This window comes from Polypterus senegalus, chromosome 3 (assembly GCF_016835505.1).
Source record: "Polypterus senegalus isolate Bchr_013 chromosome 3, ASM1683550v1, whole genome shotgun sequence".
NCBI classification, from domain to species: Eukaryota; Metazoa; Chordata; class Cladistia; order Polypteriformes; family Polypteridae; genus Polypterus; species Polypterus senegalus.
In genome coordinates this window covers 211,233,453-211,255,545 of record NC_053156.1, presented here as the reverse complement: position 1 = coordinate 211,255,545, position 22,093 = coordinate 211,233,453, and positions in this window count along the sequence as shown.

Below are 22,093 nucleotides of genomic sequence, written 5' to 3'. Positions count from 1 at the left end.
CATGGTGCACAGATAGTATGTCTGTAAAAAATGTTCAGCAGGTTTGCTATACTTAAGGATCAAGTGTTGTCTTCCAAAGGAGTTCTCCTGTGTTTTTTCTAGCTGCTGTTTATATTCCAGTCAAGACAACACGACTATTGTGCTGAAAGATCTGTACAATATTTTTACAGATTTTGAGAGTTTACTTACACAGGAGTTATTTATTATTCTGGGGGCTTCAGTACTCCCGCTGATAGGTTAAAACAGAGACAGGAGATTCAGGAGCAGTAAGAAAACTGGTTTATAGCTAGTCTAAAGAAACTGAGGAAAAGCTACAGAACTGCTTTGATTGTGTAGACTAGAACATGTTTAGGGACTCCTCACCAGCTTTGGATGAGCATGTAAATTTTGTGACAGAGTTCATCATAAAACATATGGATATTGTTGTGCCCACAAAAACAATCTGCCTATTTCATAATAAGAATTTGTTGGTCAATGATGACACCGAGAATTTACTGAAGGCACACAGCAATCCATTTTGATAAAACAATGTGTGTCATGAGTTAAAACAATTTGCTGAAATATTTGGCAGGGTCTAGAATATATATACAGTATATATATTAGTGCTGGGCAGAGATTAAAAGTCCAGAGCCACGATCAGAACATTATAACAGACACCTTCCGAGCAACAGCAAGTTAACATTTCTAAACCTGTTTTGTTTTTTTTTTCGGAACAGATACCAGCAGAAACATTTTTTATCAGGGAGCAGCATAAACAGTCTATTTTCAGTAGCAACTCTTTGAGGGCTAATATTTTTTCCAAAAACTCAGTTTTCTGAAAAGCGCATAAAGCAATGGTTTCACACATAAATCAACATAAAACATCTGTTGCTGTTTGTTGTGCCTGCTGTCAGCACCTGTTTTCAGTTTGTGGCAGCAGAAATGCACGGTGAGCTGGCTTCCTGGCCATCTTTATGAGACCGGTGAACTGGGGCGGCAGTTGCAGTGAGATGCAATATGGTATGTACCTCCGTTCACCGAAACGTCCTCCCAGGCGAAAATTGCCATAGGTGCATCAGCTACACGAACGTGTTCAGCACCACAATCAGGTGGTGACCGATCTGCTGATGCCGGTACCTCACTTTCATTCTTCAGATCACCTGCATCAAAATCGGAGTTTGACAAATCAGAGTCAGATTCAGTGATAATACAAAAAAAGTCATCCATGGGTTATTTTGTTTTGAGCATTCACTTTGGTATCTCTCCACATACAATTTTAGAAGCTGCTTGCTCTTTGCTACTCATTGACGCGCAGGGAATCGCGGTCAAATCAACAAAGCTAATTTTCCTTCTAGCAAAAGCATATCGAAAAGCATTGCAACAAGAAGAACACTGATCTCTATGAATCACTAGCAAGACTGAGGCTTTCAAAATAATAATAATAATAATAACGTGTTAACACATGATAAAATAATTGTCAGCATTAGTTAATGCATTAACGTGATAATAACACGTTAACTTGCCCAGCTCTAATATATATATATATACATATATATTAGACATATACATACACACACAGTATATACTATGTGTATATACAAATGTATATTTTATATATACAGTATACTGTATATGAAGAAATGCAGGTACATTTTATATAATTATGTATGCATATACACATATCTATATCTGTACATCTATCTATATCTACATCTATATATATTCAACTGACAACAACACAAATTCCCAATACCAGTACAGCAGTGCATGTATCTGTCAAGTAAACTGCATGCTTGCAGATTTCAGATTTTAACTCCAATTTCTTTCAGTTATTTTATGTTCAAGGACTGTAATTTGCCCCTGGCTCTCTGTAACTGACCACTACCAATAGTACATCAAACAATGCAGTTTTTACATTTACATACAGTTGAGATTGAACTTGGTCTGTAAGAAAGCTATTGAGGCACCAATAGATTGTTTGGGTTTGGTTTTAATTACATGGCATTGTAAAGGGCTCTTATAATCATGTATTCTTCTAATACATTTAAGTGCATTCTATTATCACTATCATTTAATTACTGTTTGCTACCAAAAAATAACAATAATGTGATCTTTCTGCCTTTATTGATTGTAAGTAATCTCTTTCAAAATTCTCCAACTGTCAGAACAGTGAAGTTAACGAAAAGCACTTCAATAATAGAACATTCCTACATTTTCCACCTCCTTTTAAATTGAAATTTAGACAAAGCTTGTGAAAACAAATATAAGCTTTTTTGGTCTGGAATTGACTGGTATCCCATTAAGTGCTTTGACAAGCGAGGTCAGAAAACATTCAGAAATGCATGAATCACTAGATGAGGATTTCTTGCCGTTTTCACAACTGAAATTTAGCAAAGTACGGTAAAGCATATCATTTTGAATATAAGGAATGAGGTGGAGGCTTACATGTACGAGGTAATAAGTTCAAATAATTTTGTTTTTGTCTTTTTCTAAATGGCCCATTTTATTTTACATGTTTGCCAGTTTGATTCAATCCTCTTGGGTTAAAATACCATTTGTCAAATTGTACATGTGCTTCCGCTGAATTTACATTGTGTTATGAAGGATGAGATTTGCACTTCTGTTCTACTTGTATTGTAATTTTTGGCAAGGAGGATGTACAGTTGTCATTGGCACTGCATATATTCTCTAGCAATACCTTGATAATGCCTGTTCATGTTTATTTATCTGCTGCTAGCCGGCCTGGCTGTATTGAGTAGATATCTGTAAACTGTGAAATTAGCAAGAATGGATTCAAAGCTCTAACATCCAAAAAGCATGAAAAAGATGGATTACTTGTGTAGCCTGCTGGGTGGAGAACAGCTGTGCCTGCAGTCACAATAAGAGAATCCAACACGGAGGACTTTTATATAGAATTTGACTTGTCATTCCTACGGAAAGCATGCTTTACAGCATCACTATTACCTCGCTTTAAAAAAAGACTGGAATTAAATTCCATAATAAAACTTATATATTGCAATACAGAAACTCATAACCAATGCAGTTATACTAGTTTACTATTGTAATGTATTTTGATTCAATTAATTTTATTTTAAAATAACAGATATTGTATGCCCTATACCTAATGGTAATATAAAATAAGTCATGCATGGAGTGCCCCTTAATGTCTGCAGACTACCAAGTTACAGTTAGACAAGTTCAAAATAATCGCTGTTACTGTGAGATGTCCCTAATCTATTATATTCAGTGGTGATATTGTGTAAAAATCTGATTATGAATCTGTTTGGATATACTGTATAACAAGCTTAGATTTGAATTCCTGATGAGGCAATGTTTTGGACACTATAATTGTGTATAATATATATTCCTAATTACTTAGACATTGTAAAATGCAGTCTGAAAAGCCTTGTGAGATACAGCTGCAAAGAATCTTCCTTCATGAAGCTTTCTGAAAAAATAAAATGGTTGGTTTGATTTTGTTCAGCACTGAAATTTTTTTTTAATTAGCTCTTGCTATTTTTCTATTTTTGTTCATTTCTAAGACTGACGTAAATATAAAATTTTGAGTTTGTGAAACATCCTCTGGTCTGGTGTCATTCCTTCGAAAAAAGAATGAAACATTGAAACAATGTTCAGACAATATTAGGAATGCAGTTTTAGTTAATAAAATGAACAGGGGATGGCTAGCACTGATCCATCACTGGTTAGGAGTCCTGGCTTTAACTGCTGGAGTGAGTGTTGGTGCATGCATGACTGTATGGTGGCACCTGCCTTGAACCTCATGCTGCACTGAAATGAATAATGAAGGTTAAAAAAGTAGAATGAATGGCAGGTGGTGCAGTTGTTAACAATTCTGCTTCATAGCTGCAGCTTCTTCTTTTTGGCCACCAGTCTGAACTCTGTGTGAAGGTTGCATGTTCTCCTCTGTGTAAAGTTTTTTTTTCTTGTGGTCCTCAACTTTGCTGCCACCTATAAATGATATGCACATTAGGCAGCTCTATGGGACCAAAGTGATTGTGTGACTGTGACTACATCATGTGTAGAAAAGATTCCTACCTTGCAATTGACACTATTAAAATAGTACCCAGTGGATTTCCACATTTTAAGTTTTGGAATATGAGAACATATACTTTATTACAGCAGGAGACTGGCTTTCAAATGATTAGTTGGGGACTTCTGTAATCTGAAGTGAAGGCTAACGATAAATAAGCTTAACATATTATAATTTTTATAGAAGGTAGACTGCATATTTATATCCACTACCTTGCCATTATTTGTCATAAAAACAAACCAAAAGCAACATAAATACTGCTCTGAACAAGCTAAATTTAAATTTCAATTAGCTTTGTGATTAGACAGCTGTCTTGATCAATCAGACCACATAGTCTACTCCCTCTAAACGAAAGTAGCTGCTGTCAAAGACACGACCCACTTCACTCAAGTGGAAAAAGACAGCATTCATTTGTGAGGCAGGATTATCAGTTTGTCAAGTTAGAATTTATTATAAGATGATTTATGGAACTGGGGCAGTTTGTTCAAAACTACGTGTTGTCCACATGTCAGACATCCTCAACCTGGGGACTGCCTGTACTCAGGTGTGTTTCATTACTTCATTATTGCAGACATAAGATACTTCTTCTTGCTTCTATCCATAGACTTTCTTTGGATCCATAGTTGCCATCACTCAACATTAGGAAAAGAGCTGTGCCAATGCAAGTCAAATAAGTCCTAATTAGGCTGACATACAAATCTAAAACGATTAGATATCAGTAAAACCTTAGGATTACCTAAATCAACTCTCTGGAATATCATTAAGAAGAAAGAACGGCCTGGTGAGCTCAGTAATCACAAAGGGACTGCTAGGCCAAGGAAGGCCTCCACTGCTGATGACAGAAGAATCTTCACTATAGTAAAGAAAAAGCCCAAAATGCCTGTTGGATAGATCAGAAACAGTCTTCAAGAGGCAGATGTGTATGTGTCAGAGACTACTATCTGCACACTTCTATCTACTATAAACAGAAATATAGAGACCAAACTGCAAGATGCAAACTAGCCACAAAACAGGATGTCCAGATAAAAGTTTGCAAAAAAGTACCTAAAAGAGCCTGCTGACTTATAGAAAAAGTTCTTGTGGTCAGACAAGACAAAGACAAACTCATATCAGAGTGATGGCAAGAGCAAAGTGTGAAGATAAAAGGGAACTGTTCAAGATCCAAAGCATTCCACCTCATCTGTTGGGCATGTCTGGCTTCCACAGGTACTGACGCACTTATCTTCATTGATGATGTACCTGCTGACAGCAGTTGCACAATGAAATCTGAGGTGCATCGAAACATTTTATCTGATCAAGTACAAACTCTTTAGATGGCGCTTCATCCTACAACAATATAATGATTCCAAATATACTGCTATCGCAACACTGCCTTTTTTAAAAATTCTTGTACCATAAAGACGAGACTGAGTCTCAACACTTCAACAGAACTGGCTTTATTCAATTTGAAACAGGAACAGCAAAGTTATTTATTGTAGTGGGATCTGCCATTCTACTAAACATATGGTAGACACAGCAAACAGGCAAGGTCAGGAGCTAAAGATGGCTGCATTAGTGGTTTGGCAGGGCATCATTATATAAGATACTTTGCACTTTATAATGGTCTATGAAATGCAGGCTTCAAGCAGTCACTGCATGCAAGGCATATTCAGTGAAGTACAAAATATGGCTGCTTTAATATAACTACCATTGCTATGTTTCAAACATTATGGTGTTCTGAAATGGAAGGAACATGTAGAAAAAGAGTTGTCATTTCTACGTGGTGTGATCGAAATGTATGCAGATACCCTCATGACATCGGAATTGTTTTATTTGCAATTTAAAATTGTTGAGCATTGAAAAATGTGTCCAAAATATTACAGAGGGCACTGTAGCATGAATTAGATACTTTATGTCACTGCAAGACTGCTTAAAGATCAACGCATGCTTTTTTGTTTTTAGTTTACCTTTCATGTCTACAAGTGGAAATTTGCTTTGAAGTTAGCAACATACAAGAGCACCGTTTTACATGGAAGGCATGAGCTAAAATACAAATTAAAGACCTACAAATACAGAATTCTAGAATTGTTTCTTATTTTAACCAAATTCAGTTTGGCCTGTTTAAACATTTTATTGCCATCCATATAAAACAATTTCTACTTCTATTTGTCTTCTGTTTTGGCAGCAAGTATCACTTCCCAGAAGGTCTTCTTCTTCTTTCGGCTTCTACCGTTAGGGATTGCCACAGCGGATCATCTACGTTGTCATATTGACTTGGAAAAATTTTACACCGGATGCCCTTCCTGACGTAACCCTCCCCATTTATCCGGGCTTGGGACCAGCACAAAGAAACACACTGGTTTGTGCATCATTTAAGTAATGTGTCTGGCCCTCTTTCTAATCTTATCTTCCTTTCTTTTTGCTCTAAATTGTGGTTGTCTACAGAGAGCAGACACAGCTTATTTTTGTTAGTTATAATCCATCCCCCAAAACCAGGCTAGGAATAAAAAAGTCAGTATGCTCTCAATACGACATGTATGTAAGATACTAGCTGAAATGTTAATTTTTCTCAGTCTTCTTAATAAATCAGTGTGCTGTTGACATTTTTTTGTAGATATATTGTATGTTCTCATTAAACTTCAAGCTATTATGCAATATGGCTCCCAGGTTCTTAAAGCTAGTAACCTTCTCAATTTGTTCTCTGTTGACGACCCATGGCTGTACAGGTTCATTATTCTTCCTAAAGTCAATAAGCAGCTCTTTGGTCTTCCTCACATTTAGTTGTAGGTGCCACTCCTGCTGCCTCCTCTGCTTCCTCTTGGCCTCTTCCTCAAAATGTGCTATACTGTTAGGCATCAAAGTTGTCTGCAGAGTTGACAGCTAAAGAATTGCTTTCAGATCAAGCTATTAATATAGATAGAGAAGAGTATAGGGGCCTCACTCTGCCTTTGTGGAGCTCCTTTGTATAATGGACTGTACAAATATAATTATCAGCCATAACAGACTGCTCCCAGTTAAGGAGAAAGGTCCATAATCCATGGGGCGAGATAAGGCTGTAACTCCTGCAATTTACTGCAAATGGTATCAGGCTTCATACAGTTAAAAGCTGAAGTCAAGTCAATAAACAGTATTCTCTCAAAGGAGTGTATAACACTGATTTTACACTGAACGGTTCTGTTTTTATGCAAACTGCAATGGATCCAAAGAGGAGAAACCTGTAAAGTAAGGCAAGTAGAGCCACTCACACATTTTGCCAACTTTATTATTGTAATGCACACATATTGGGGGTACCAAGAAAAGGTATAGATCAGTTACAGCTTCTTCAAATTCACGACAAGGAATCTGAATCAAAAAGAAAAAATCTGGATACTTTTCATTGCATTAGCATCATTACATTGATGGTTTTTGATACTTGGGAATGTCCATCACTAATTGTCACCTCAGATCTTTGATTTTAAAGGTTTCATGAGCGAAGCATAAAGGAACTGCTCAGATGGCATTTTGCTTTTATACACCTTAAACTTTGAATAATTTAACAATAGAGATATCAGGCTAATATGGCTGAGCATTTCAAAAAACTTTTATAGACAATAATTTGTATTGTTTATCTGTTGTAAAAGATTAAAACAAATGCTGCATAATCACACACAAAGAGTATGATTATGAATAGAATGCAACTATCAGACAGTCCTAAATATTTAAATGTATAGATCAGTGGTTTCTAAGTTCAGTCGTGGAGGACCACTGTGGCTGTAGGTTTTCATCCCAGCCAAATTTACTTTTAATCCGACTTCTAACTTAAATAAGCTGTTATTTACGAAATATGTTTTTACAAAGAACACAAAAATTCATTTCTAAATATTGAATTTATGTATGTTACATAGATTAATATTGCTTATTTTTAAAATTTTCAGCATTCTTTTCATTTTCATTTCAATTTTTCAGATGCCCTGGCCATTATTCATAAAGGAACGTAAATAATACTCAAGTAGCTGCAGCCTTTTATCATTCTGTGTTATATGTCCTTCATTTGTTGTTAACTGTCATTATTAGAATGCAACTGAGGGAGGGAAAAAGGTGAAGTAATAGGAAAATGACAAAAAGAGAGATAAGTGCTATGCCAAAAATTGCGATGTTTCTAAATTTATTATAAATGTAAATCTCACCTTACTATGCTTTTTGAATACAGAATAAGAGAAGGAAGAAATGGTTAGATAATTAAAGAATGAGATCAATTCAAGGTAAAATAACTGACTTACAGTGAAACAGGTTGGGATAAAAACCTGCAGTCACAGGTGGTCCTCCAGAACTGAACTTGGGAACCACTGATCAATATTTTTATGGATAAGGGTATTTATTTTTTCCAGTTGTTTTGTCTTTGATTTCAGCAGCATGCTTTGGTGGTGCTCTGCCTACTGGCCAAACTACTTTGAAGCTCTTTTGATGATGATACCTGCAGTACTGAATTTCCTAAGGCTTTTTATCATATGTAGAGAATGTTGAACAACTTTATTAAATTTAAGTACGGCATAATGCCCAGATGGGACTGGGAAGTCTTTTCTTTTTGAAAACAGTTTCATAAAATTGCTTCTAAAATTTATTTCACATGTAATTTTGCAATTACAAAATGGAAAGCTAACTAAAACTAGATTGTAGGGGTGTTTTTGGGATGAAAAGAGTATTGCTCTCTATGGGTCATTTCACATCCAAAACCACAGCCTCTTTTCTTGGCCACATTCCAGCACTGCCAAGTTGTTGCACTCCTCTTTCCATGTGGTTTATTGCATTTTTATTTGCCTTGTGCACTGTCTGTCTACACTTTCACGGAACTCTCTCCTCTTCCTCGTACCACTTTTTTGGGGATAGAGGTAACCTTGTCCGCAATTAATTTTCCCTGAAGGAAACCAGGATGCTTCCAGAGGCTCACCAGTGGCGACATATCCAAGGCCAATAGATTTTAGCAGGTCCTCTAATGTGCTTGCAGATAAGTGCCCTCCAGCCATGTCCTCCCGCCACATTTTACAGCAGAATAGTTTTTCCTATGCTTTTGCGCATGGAGAATATTGCAGATGAGATATAAAATACTGCATATGTGAAAATGGTGACATTTTTGCTTGTGACAAAACACATTGTTTCACAAACTATCATTTCACTCATCACTACTCTTTTACAACATTTACTTTTTCTTTTACTAGTTGTAAAACACTTTGAGATTTCACGGAATCTGCCTCTTTTATACATTTTGTTACAATTACTATTTTCAGTGTTAATTATTAATGTTAAGATTTGTCTTGTGGTTTGTTATTATATTTTTTATGAAGAGATGGTGCTGGTAACAAAGACCCGATTACCAGTTCATCTCAACTGCTATTTGGACAAGCCTAAACTTACAAAATGTCACAGAGCAAATGTAAAGGATCTTATACAACAACATTTATTTCTACAGTACAGTAATCCCTCGCTATATCAGCCGACTTTCGGCTTCACTCTATCGCGGATTTTAAATGTAAGCATATCTAAATTTAAATCAGGGATGTTTTAATTTAAGGTCTTTTAATTTATGCTACACGCTTCCTCAGTTTGTTTGCCCAGTTGATTTCATACAAGGAAAGCTATTGGCGGATGGCTTAGAAGCTACCCAATCAGAGCATGTATTACATATTAACTAAAACTCCTCAATGCTATAAGATATGCTTCATGCGCGGTGCTCGATTGTTTGCTTGTCTCTGCCTCTCTCTCACCCTCTCTGACATTCTCTGCGCCTGACGGAGGGGGTGTGAGCAGAGGTGCTGTTTGCACAGAAGCTGTTTGCCTAGTGGATATGAACGCACCTCTAAGAAATGCGGGCCGCTTTATCGCGGTGCTTCCAAAAACACACTTATTGATTTTTTGATTGTTTGCTTTAATCTCTCTCTCTCTCTGACGTTCTCTGCGCCTGACAGAGGAGATGTGAGCAGAGGGCTGTTTGCTTAGAAGATACTGACGCTCCTCTAAAAAATGCTGCTTTATTGCTGTGCTTCGCCAAACTTAAAAACACACGTATTGATTTTTTGATTGTTTGCTTTTCTTTGCGAGCGCTCTCTCTCTTTCTGAAATTCTCTGCTCCTGAAGAGAAGATATATTTGCATTCTTTTAATTGTGAGAAAGAACTGTCGTTTCTGTCTTGTCATGGAGCACAGCTTAAACTTTTGACTAATGGGTGTTACTTCATGTATAGAGGGCTCTAATAATGTTAACAGTGTGGGAGAGTTTATAAGGGCTTAAAATATATACAAATAACTATACAAACATATGGTTTCTGCTTCGAGGATTTTCATCTATCGCGGGGGGGTTCTGGAACGCAACCCCCGCGATGGAGGAGGGATTACTGTATAGCAAATTTTCATGCACATAATGGAGCTCAAAGTGCTATACAAGATGTCAATGAAATGGCTACCAGAAGAGAAAAAGAAGCTAAATTAGGCAAGAATAATAAGTAATATAAAAGTCTATATAAGCTGACATAACAAAGATATATACTTAGAAGAAAAGCTGTGAAGAACATAAAGTGGGGTATATTTAACATTCTTGTTTTCACCTGGTACCACTGCAATCACTGCCATCTTAACTGCGCCATTTCACCCTATCAGAGAAGCTGCTCATCCAAGGACAGAAAGAACAAAAGGGCTGAGGTTTGGAGTGAGAATAAAAGTGACATGGGAAGGATTTAGAACTGGTCTCCTTCCATATAAGTTGCATAAACTGTTAAATCTCACAGCTAGTTACAGCAAGTTCAGGTACAGTGACATTTTGGGTAATGCAGAAAATTGGCCTGAACTTCTTATTTCAGATGCTATTCAACACTGGATGGGTTTCATTATACAGTACTGATTTCAAAAACAAGGAGGGGGGACTGGAGATTTATGTGAATGAGCAATGGTGAAATACGGAGCACTATACAATTAAAATTAAATGTGTCATCCAGACATTGAAATGCAAACTGAATTCATCCATGTTACTGTCCAGGAAAATGAGATACATCATTATGGCTGACTCAACAACAGAAATGATTCACTCTGTTACCAATATTTGCTACATTGTATTAATCCCTGAGAGGGAATTGTCTTTTTGCATGACCTTAATATCTTAATGAATATAATCATTATGATTACACTCCAAGTTCCAGTCTTCAGGACAGTGATTGGCCATGTCACAAAGCATGTAGTGTAATCCAATCTTGGTGTCCCGGTGGCTGTGCGACAGTTCAATATATGGAAAGGGTGTGCAGCCCAATGCAGGTGCAATATACCTTAAACTTTGTAAATAATAATAAAATATTTATTATTATTTACAATGTGTGAAGCATCTGAACATACAGATCAGCCATGGCTGGCATACCACATTTCCTGGAAAATATTTGTTGAGCAAGGTCACCATAAACAAATCATGTTTGCTGCGAAAAGCAATTTGGTGAATTTTGTAGATTAACACCAGTGACTACATATATAAATCCCTTAGCATATAATTTTCAAAATGCTGTACACTTGGGAAATTTCTAAAGACTGGAGGCTCACAAATATGATCTCATTTCAGAATGGATGAATAGTAATTTTCTCAAGTTAAATAAAGAGAAAACTGAAATTTTAGTGATCAGCAATAATGGATACAATGAGGCTATTAGAAATAAACTGGATACATTAGGATTAAAAGTCAAGACGGAGGTAAAAAGCTTAGGGGTGATTGTTGACTGTAATCTGAACTTTAAATCGCATATTAATCAGATCATTGGGACAGCATTTTTTCACTTAAGAAACATAAGTAAAGTTAGACCTCTTTTATCACTGAAAGATGCTGAGAAATTAGTTCACGCGTTTGGTTTCAGTCGACTAGATTACTGTAACGCACTCCTCTCAGGACTACCCAAAAAAGATATAAATCGTTTGCAACTAGTGCAGAATGCAGCTGCTAGAATCCTAACTAGGAAAAGAAAATCAGAACACATTACTCCAGTTTTGATGTCACTACACTGGTTACCTGTGTCATTCAGAATTGACTTTAAAATTCTGCTTATGGTTTATAAAGCCTTAAATAATCTCGCCCCATCTTATATATCGGAATGTCTGACACCTTATATTCCAAATCGTAACCTCAGATCCTCAAATGAGTATCTCCTTAGAATTCCAAGAACAAAACTTAAAAGAAGTGGTGAGGCGGCCTTCTGCTGCTATGCACCTAAAATCTGGAATAGCCTGCCAATAGGAATTCGCCAGGCTAATACAGTAGAGCACTTTAAAACACTGCTGAAAACACATTACTTTAACATGGCCTTTTTATAACTTCATTTTAATCGTAATTTAACTTAATCCTGATACTATGTATGTTCAATTCATCATAACAACTATTCATGGTGGCTCTAAAATCGGTACTGACCCCTACTCTCTTTTCTGTTTCTTTTTCCGGTTTCTTTGTGGTGGTGGCCTGCGCCACCTCCACCTACTCAAAGCTTCATGATGCTCCAACAATGATGGACGGATTAAAAGGAAGAAGTCTACGTGACCATCATCATCATCAAGCCCTTCCGTGAGAACCCTAAATCCAAAGAGGACTGTTTCATTTATGTTAGGTAGAATGCCCAGAGGGGACTGGGGGTATCATGGTCTGGAATCCCTACAGATTTTATTTTTCTCCAGCCGTCTGGAGTTTTTGTTTTTCTGTCCCCTGGCCATTGAACCTTACTCTTATTCGATGTTAATGTTGATTTATTTTTTATAATTATGTCTTTCATTTTTCTATTCTTTAATATGTAAAGCACTTTGAGCTACTGTTTGTATGAAAATGTGCTATATAAATAAATGTTGTTGTTGTTGTTGTTCATTGTTTAAAAATGGTGATAAGGCTTATCCAAACGACTGTAGACCAGTAAGCTTAACATGAATCACAGGAAAATTAATGGAAGCAATTATTATGGAAAATATCGAGCAACACATTTCCAGAATAGGAGGATTAGCAAATACTTAACATGAGTTCAAATGACAAAGGCCATGATTCACTAATATGTTGGAATTCCATAATGAAGCAACAACAGATACAGTCAGAGTGGTGCCTGTTATAATTAATCTTGATTTTCAGAAGGCTTTAGATAAAAGACCATATGAAAGGTTTGTGATCAAAGTAAAAAAATTCGGGATTCAAGGCAAGGTCTGCAGGTGGGTACAAAATTGGTTCAAATTCAAGGAGCAAAACAGAATGAAATGGGGAAATTTTGCTGAATGTGATGTTAAAAGTGGTGTCTCTCAAGGATCAATGCTGGGGCTGGTGCTTTCTCTCTCTCTATCTCTATATATACACACACACACACTGTATATATATATATATATATATATATATATATATATATATATATATATATATATATATATATATATATATATATATTGTCACACATGTGCGATTAGGAGGCAGTCAAAGAGCCTAAAGGTGAGTGAAACATTGCGATATAAGGGATTGTCATGTGGTACTTACCTGAACTTCTTCTTATCAACTGAAATCAACAAGAAAAATAATCCCCGCAACTTTCGGGTTCCAAAATGGCCACGATGACGTCACGTCCAGCACCTACAAATCACCTCACTTCCGGCCCATCAAGATGACGTTGTTTCTGGTTCCTGCTGCAGCATCACACCATGCCAACCATTTCCTGTCACATGTTCTTGTTTTGTTATATAACCGCCATTTTGTCCCAGTAAATTTGTTCATTGTATTCCAAGACTTTGAATCACTTCTTTTTTTCTTATTGTCTGGACGACAATATACGGGGATGTTCCCCAAAACTTTGTTTTGTCTTTGTGAAGAATTATTTTCCACCACTATATATATATATTGTCACGCATGCGCGAGTAGGAGGCCGCGGATGGACCTTAAAACACATCGAAAGACGTTCGCCGGCAGGGAATGGCGGGGTTCTAACCTTTCTCCTTTGTTTGCCAGAAGTAAAGACGCTCCGCCATAAGGCACTGCACCGTAGTACGTCCACTTCCGCCCTTCCTCCACCATCTTCCCTGACGTCAGCAGTCCCGTCATCCCTCACGCCTCCTTCCCAGCATTCCTCCACTTCCGGCTCCTTCCATATAAAATGGCCACCGACGCCTAGTATGGCGTTGCGCAGATGAATGTTTTGTTTTCTCTGTTTGACTCATTTTTTTTGTTATCTGTGGATTGTAGACAATATACGGGGCCAGAAAAACCCCAAACCTTTTTCTGTTTGGCTTTGAATCCTTTACAATATATATATATATATATTGTCACTCACGAACGCATCGGGAGCAGTTGAAGGACCCAACACGCACCGCGATAAGACCCGCCAAGGGACAAAGGTAGTGTACTAACCTCTCCCTCCCTTTTTCCCTTAGAAAAGACAAAGGGACGCCACCGTAAAAACAACCCAGAATGAACAACGGTCTACACTTCTGGGTTCCTTTCTTCCCTCTGATCGCATTGTTTGATTCCGGGAGTAACATTGCCATTGTTGCTCGCCGTTATGTTTTGTCGCGACAGTGGGCTGCTCCGAATACGAAGGTCACTTGTATACATGGGAAGACCAAGTCTTATAGGTCCGCACACTGCTGCATAACCTGGAAAGGGGAACCTAAGAGAATATTTGTCGCAGTGTTACCCGAACCCCCCTTTCCGGTTATATTGGGACATGACTAGTCGGAAAATAAACGTGGTGAAACCATCACCACTCCGGAAGCCAGGTTGGGTCTGATTATGGAGGGACAATGTCCCCTCCCAGCTGCTCCCACGCTGTGCACTTCGGCAACTGTTGATGACATAGCGGAGCCCTCCCTGCAGACGGACCTCCTCCCGGAAGTACAAGCGGAGGAGGCGCAGTCGCAAGATGTTGTTGCTCCCGATCCACGGCATCATTTAAAAGAGAGCAGCGGAACGATGATTCCCTGTAGTTTGCCCGGAATGCGATCGTATCCACGAACGATGTATCGTTAGCTGATTCCACGCCACCGGGACCGCACTTTGTTTTAGACAACGAATTGTTGTATCGAGTGGCAGAGCATGAAGGTGAGGTTCAGAAGTTGTTGCTAGTCCCACGGACCTACCAGCGGCAAGTGTGTGAACTAGCGCACACCCACCTCCTAGGCGCCCATTTAGGGGCCGAAAAAACTTTGGAGAGGATTAAACTCCGGTTTTATTGGCCTGGGATTAACGAGGAAGTAAGGCGCTTCTGTCAGTCCTGTCCAGTCTGCCACCTGCGCCAGATTCCCAGAAGGGACCATGCTCCTCTCGTCCCTATTCCCCTCATCGACGTACCATTTGAAAGGATCGGGATCGATGTAGTGGGACCCCTGGAACCTTCAAAACGAGGCCATAAGTATATTTTAGTCATAGTCGATTATGTTACTCGATACCCGGAAGCGGTTCCCTTGCGAGCTGCCAGCTCGAAAAACATTGCGCAGGAGCTAGTAACACTTTTTGCCGGGTGGGTATACCTAAAGAAGTCCTCACGGACCAGGGTACCCCCTTCATTTCGGATACGTTCAGGGAGGTGGCCAAGTTACTCCGCATTAAGCATCTCAAGACGTCTGTTTACCACCCCCAGACTGACGGGCTAGTGGAACGTTTTAATCAGACCTTGAAACAGATGCTCCGCAAGGTAGTCAGCGCGGACGGTCGGAACTGGGACCAACTTTTATCCTTGATGCTTTTCGCGTATCGGGAGGTGACTCAGGCTTCCACCGGGCCTTCCCTTTTTGAACTTTTGTATGGACGTCAACCCCGGGGTATTTTGGATCTTCTAAAAGAGGGCTGGGAAGGAGGGGCGCTTCCCTCCATTAGTATTCTAGAATATATCGCGCAGTTACGCAATAGGCTAGAAAAAATCAGGCCCCTTCCTAAAGGAACACATGTCAAGGGCTCAAGCAGCACAGGCCCACAACTATGACAGGAATACGTCCCTACGGGAATTTCAGCCGGGGGATCGCGTAATGGTGCTCGTGCCCACTTCCCACTCCAAATTGTTGGCCCATTGGCAGGGCCCATACGAGGTAAAAGAGAGAAAAGAACTCGTGGACTATTTGGTGCTTCAGCCGAATCGTTGACTGAGCGAGAGGGTCTATCACGTGAACTTGCTGAAAACCTGGAGGGACAGGGAAGAACCGTCCCTCCCAGGACCGGCCTTCTCCCTCTTCTCAGAAAAAGGCGCTCTTAACATCGGCCCCAATTTGAGTCCCCAACCATGACAGGAGCTCCTTGGAGTGATCCGGTCGGTCCCTGAAGTGGTCAACGAGGCACCAGGGTGGACCACGCTGATTCAGCACAACATTGTAACAGACCCGGGGGTGGTAGTCAGGGAAAGACATCTTAAAAATATTAGGAAATTAAGGCGCTTTCTAAATAAACAGGATTGTGAGAAATTAATTCATGCATTTATCTCTAGTAGGATTGACTACTGCAATGCGGTGTTCACTGGCTGTTCAAACTGTTCTCTATACAGCCTCCAGTTAATCCAAAATGCCGCTGCAAGAATTATTACAAGAACAAGAAAATATGAACACATAACCCCAGTTCTTAAATCTTTACACTGGCTCCCAGTTAAATTTAGGGCAGATTTCAAAATCCTCCTTTTAACATATAAAGCATTAAACGGCCAAGGTCCGGCTTACTTGTCTGAACTTATCATGACTTACAAACCTGAGCGCACATTAAGATCTCAAGATGCCGGTCTGCTTAGGATTCCAAGGATTAATAAAATAACAGTGGGAGGTCGAGCTTTTAGTTACAGGGCCCCTAAACTGTGGAATGGTCTTCCTGCTTCCATAAGAGATGCCCCTCGGTCTCAGCCTTTAAATCCCGGCTGAAGACTCACTACTTCAGTTTAGCATATCCTGACTAGAGCTGCTGATTAACTGTACATACTGCATCTCTGTTGTTAGTCATTAGCACTATAACATAAGTAACATGATAATTATATTTGAATACTAACCCTCACCTATTCTGTTTCTTTTCTCGGTACCCAAATGTGGCCATTGGTGCCACGGCCTACCTGCCAAGTTGTTTGCCTGCCTATGGTAAAGTCATCCCTGATGGAGGATCACAGGAATCATGGGAAAGAGAGGTCCTTTCATCGGAGCAATGTTTCAGCCGTGGCATGGCCAAATGGAGATGCAGCTAGATGGATGAGGTCTCCAGGACTCTAAAAATATCGAAACCTAATTATGTCATATCATCTACTGTTAAACCGTAATTCTAAAATTTTTATTATGCTGTCTTAAGGAATTGTTCTGTTGTGTATATTGTATTGTATTGACCCCCTACTTTTGACACCTACTGCACGCCCAACCTACCTGGAAAGGGTCTCTCTTTGAACTGCCTTTCCGAGGTTTCTTCCATTTTCCCTACAAGGTTTTTATTGGGAGTTTTTCCTTGTCTTCTCAGAGAGTCAAGGCTGGGGGGCTGTCAAAAGGCAGGGCCTGTTAAAGCCCATTGCGGCACTTTCTGTGTGATTTTGGGCTATACAAAAATAAACTGTATTGTATTGTATTGTATTGTATTGTAAAGACCTTATCGCCTCCCGGAAGCGAAATGCACAGAGGTGGAGCTAGAGGTACAGTGAATGCTGGATTCGGACATCATTGAGGAGAGCCATAGCCCCTGGTCCAGCCAGATCGTCCTCGTTTCCAAGCCGGATGGTTCCTGGAGATTCTGTAATCTGGGTTACCACCAGGGGGACCCCAATACCAGGAAGACCCTAGACCTCAGCACTTCCACCACACCAGGAAGTGCTGGGGGTAAGAGAAAACGGGGACACCCGGAGTGCTTCCGGGGAGACAGCCGGCACTTACGCCACACTGGGGCGTGTCGGTGGGAGATTGCCGGGAACACACCTGGAGCACATCCGGGTGCTTATTTAAAGGGGCCACCTCCCTGCAGAAGGGACAAGAGTCGGGTGAAAGATAGGACAAGCTCTGGAGTAGGCAGGAGGCGGCCTGAAGAAACAAAGAGAGAGAGAAGGCAATGTGTTGGCCTGGACTGAGGGGTATTGGGGCTGGTGAGCACTGACTTTGTAAATAGATGAAAAATAAACGTGTGTTTGGTGACATGAGCGTGTCTGCCTGTCTGTGTCCGGGGCAATGTTCACAATATATATATATATACTTTATATCTATACCTATTTTATGTCATTCAGGGAAAAAATTAGATATATACATTGGTTTGAATCCATCCATTCAAATATATACATTGATTCAGATTGATTGGTTGAGATATAGACACGTTAGTTTATCTAGGTCCATTCTGATCTATACAGTATATACATTGGCTGAGATATATATATATATATATATATATATATATATATATATACTAATAAAAGGCAAAGCCCTCACTCACTCACTCACTGACTCATCACTAATTCTCCAACTTCCCGTGTGGGTGGAAGGCTGAAATTTGGCAGGTTCATTCCTTACAGCTTCCTTACAAAAGTTGGGCAGGTTTTATATCGAAATTCTACGCGTAATGGTCATAACTGGAAGCAGTTTTTCCATTTACTGTAATGGAGATGAGCTTCAACGCCGTGGCGGAGTTTCGTGTGACATCATCACATCCCACGTAATCACGCAGTACATAGAAAACCAGGAAGACCTCAAAAAGCGCTGAAGAAAACATGCATTATATAATTGAGAAGGCAGCGAAACAATAAGAAGCGGCGAGTGACATATACAACCATATTCATGAGTTCTGCTACTTCGAAACAAAGCACGATGTAAACCTACACTTTAAATTAAGTTCATAGACAGGCTGCGCTGGCGTTTGTAATTTAGTGCCTGCCCATATAAGGCCGTCCGTCAGCGGCAATCCAATAGCAAACTGCCACTAAATATTCACGGGTGAAGGACTGTGCTTATGGAGGAGGAAGATGAGATGGTCAGGGTGGTGTTTGACACAAACTCAGCGAAACTGCGAGAGAAAGTTTTAAGTGCCAGGACTAAGGTAACATTAAATACAGCCATGGACATAGCGAGATGGCACCAGCACAGCTGGGAACCTTCGATGCATGTACACCGAGCGGCTCACGTGAACTGGCGCGTGCACAGATAAAAGCAACAGTTCCAAAGAGCGCTGAACAAAACCGAATTACACAATTGAAAAGGCAGCAAAAATATGAAGCGCCTGATACATACAAGCATATTCATAAATCCAAAACAAAGCACACGTTGGAAAAAGTCAATGTCCCGCTAAAGGAAGACAGTGTAAAAAAAACCCGTGCATGCAGTGTGTCAGGTCTCAGATAAAGAAGAAGACGAGCTGTTTATTGATGCAGTAAGAAACGAATCGATGAATGAAACCTGTCATCTTTACAACGATTGACAAACACGGAATGTAACTTGAACACAACACATCCTACAAATACGAACCTGATTGAAAGAAATAATGATAATCAAATCCTTGATGACAGCAACACTCAGTAACACTCACAAAACAAATACTGTATATTGACAGTCATGTTACGTTATTTTTAAAATGTTCCCTTTTCTTTTCTAGCTTTTTAACACACTACTTCTCCTGCGATACGCGGGTATATATATATGTATATATATATATCCCGATCTACATACTCGAATAATGGATACTTTATTCGCCATCAATGATTGTTTTGGTAAAGCCATACTCAGTGTATTCATTAGATGAACGGTAAAAAAGTAAGAGCGAGGGAGGATGACTTATTGAGGCATGCAGGCTGTAGTCTTGCGTCAACTCTATCTGAATTGCGCGATCACATTTGAAAAAATATATCTTTTCAAGTTCTATTTAGTCCATATGTGTCAAACTCAAGGGCAGCGGGCCACATCCGTCCCGGCGTAATTATATCCGCCCGCGAGATCATTTTATATACTGTATTATTGTTATTAAAGCCCGGTATATGAAGCGCTGGTAACACAATAAACTACAGATCCCATAATGCAGCGCTTCAGCTGCCTTGCGAACACTTACGCGTTAATCAAGTCTACCTTATGATGCTGCAAGTTATTGCGAAGCTAGCTCACACGATGCTGAAGAGAAAAGTTGATTCTGAAAATAGAGCCTTTAAAACCGATGGGAGGCTGAGTATTTGTTTACTGAAGCCGTGTGTCTCATTTGTGGAGCTAATGTGGCTGTAATTACAGAATTTAATCTAAGACGGCACTATGAGACAAAACATCAGGGTAACCTGAATGCAATGCAGAAGATACAGAAAGCAGAATAATTAAATAAGAATCTGACACTTCAGCGGACGTTTTACCCGTGCACAATCACAAAGTGATTTCAAGTGAAGCTGCTTTTATGGGAGACACAAATGCACCAGTGCAATTTGCCCCACTTTCCCTGTTGCCAAGTAATGTTAAACCAAGTCGTCACTACGGTGTTCCCAAATCACGCACTTTGCTGATAAACTGAGCACACTGAGTTTGCACGGCGCTTTGGTGACTTTGAAGAACAAAAAAAGTCCGTCTACATGCGGCTCGAACCTTGTGCATGTTTGGTAGCACATATCTGTGTGAGAAGCTCTTCTCAGTGATAAAGACTAACAAAACAGCACACAGGAGTCGCCTCACTGATGAGCACCTGCAATCCATCCTGAGAATCTCCACAACACAGAACCTCACACCAAACAGAAACGAACTTGTGGCCAAAAAAGATGCCAGGCGTCCAGCTCTAAAATGACATATGAGCAAAGACAACTGAATGATTTGATTTGTTATTGCTGAAAGGAACACATTTTATTTATATTTCTAGGTTTTGTTATGCAGCATGTTCATATTTGAATTTGTATAATTTTGACAGGATATATTTTTATGGAGAGCAAAATCTTTTGGGATATTTAAAATCTAAGTTTATTTTTATATAAAATTACATAAGAGTAAAGAAATTTGAATGTTTGTTCTTTTAACGTTTACTTTATTTCTAACTTGTATAATTTAGACAGGATATATTTTTATGGAGAGCAAAATATTATAAGTTGTTTAAGGTTTGAGTTGATTTATTCAGAATAATATTCCTGTCTGTTTTACCATTCCTACCAAAGATATTTCTGTCGACTAAATAAAAATTCCTTCTATTTAAAATTTAAATAGAACTTGAACAAATACGATAGTTCATAATATCCACGCAGACTTGCACGTAAGAGCGGGAGTCATCCGTTTTAACAAACAGCGTATTGCACTGAAACGAAATAGCTGTGTGTGTATATATGTAGATATGTATGTATATGTATATATATGTTTATATATGTGTGTGTATATGTATGTGTATATATAGATATATATATGATGTATATATGTGTATATGTATAGATATGTATATATATATATATATGTTTATGTGTGTGTGTGTAATATATATATATATATATATATATATATATATATATATGTATATATATGACAACAACACTCATCACTCACAACAGTGACAAAACAATTACATTGACAATCATGTTACGTTATTTTCAAAATATTTTCTTTTTCATTGTTTCTTTAACACACTACTTCTCCGTTGTGAAGCGCGGGTATTTTGCTAGTATATATATATAACGTTTATATATATATACTAGCAGAATACCCGCGCATTCGCAGCGGAGAAGTAGTGTGTTAAAGAAGGTACGAAAAAGAAAAGGAAAAATTTAAAAATAACGTAACATGATTGTTAATGTAATTGTTTTGTCATTGATACGAGTGTTGTTCTCATATCTATCTATCTATATCTATATATATATATATGTTGTTCTCATATCTATCTATCTATATCTATATATATATATGTTGTTCTCATATCTATCTATATATATATCTATATATCTATATCTATATATATATATATATATATATATATAAATACCAGCTTGGCAGCGGAGAAGTAATGTGTTAAAGAAGGAAAGAGAAAGAAAAGGAAACATTTTGAAAATAACGTAACATGATTGTCAATGTAATTGTTTTGTCACTGTTATAATGAGTGTAAGCTGTGATATATATATATAGCAAAATAGCAGCTTATAGCGATGTCATGTGTTAAAGAAGTTATGAAAAGAAAAGGAAACATTTTAAAAATAATGTA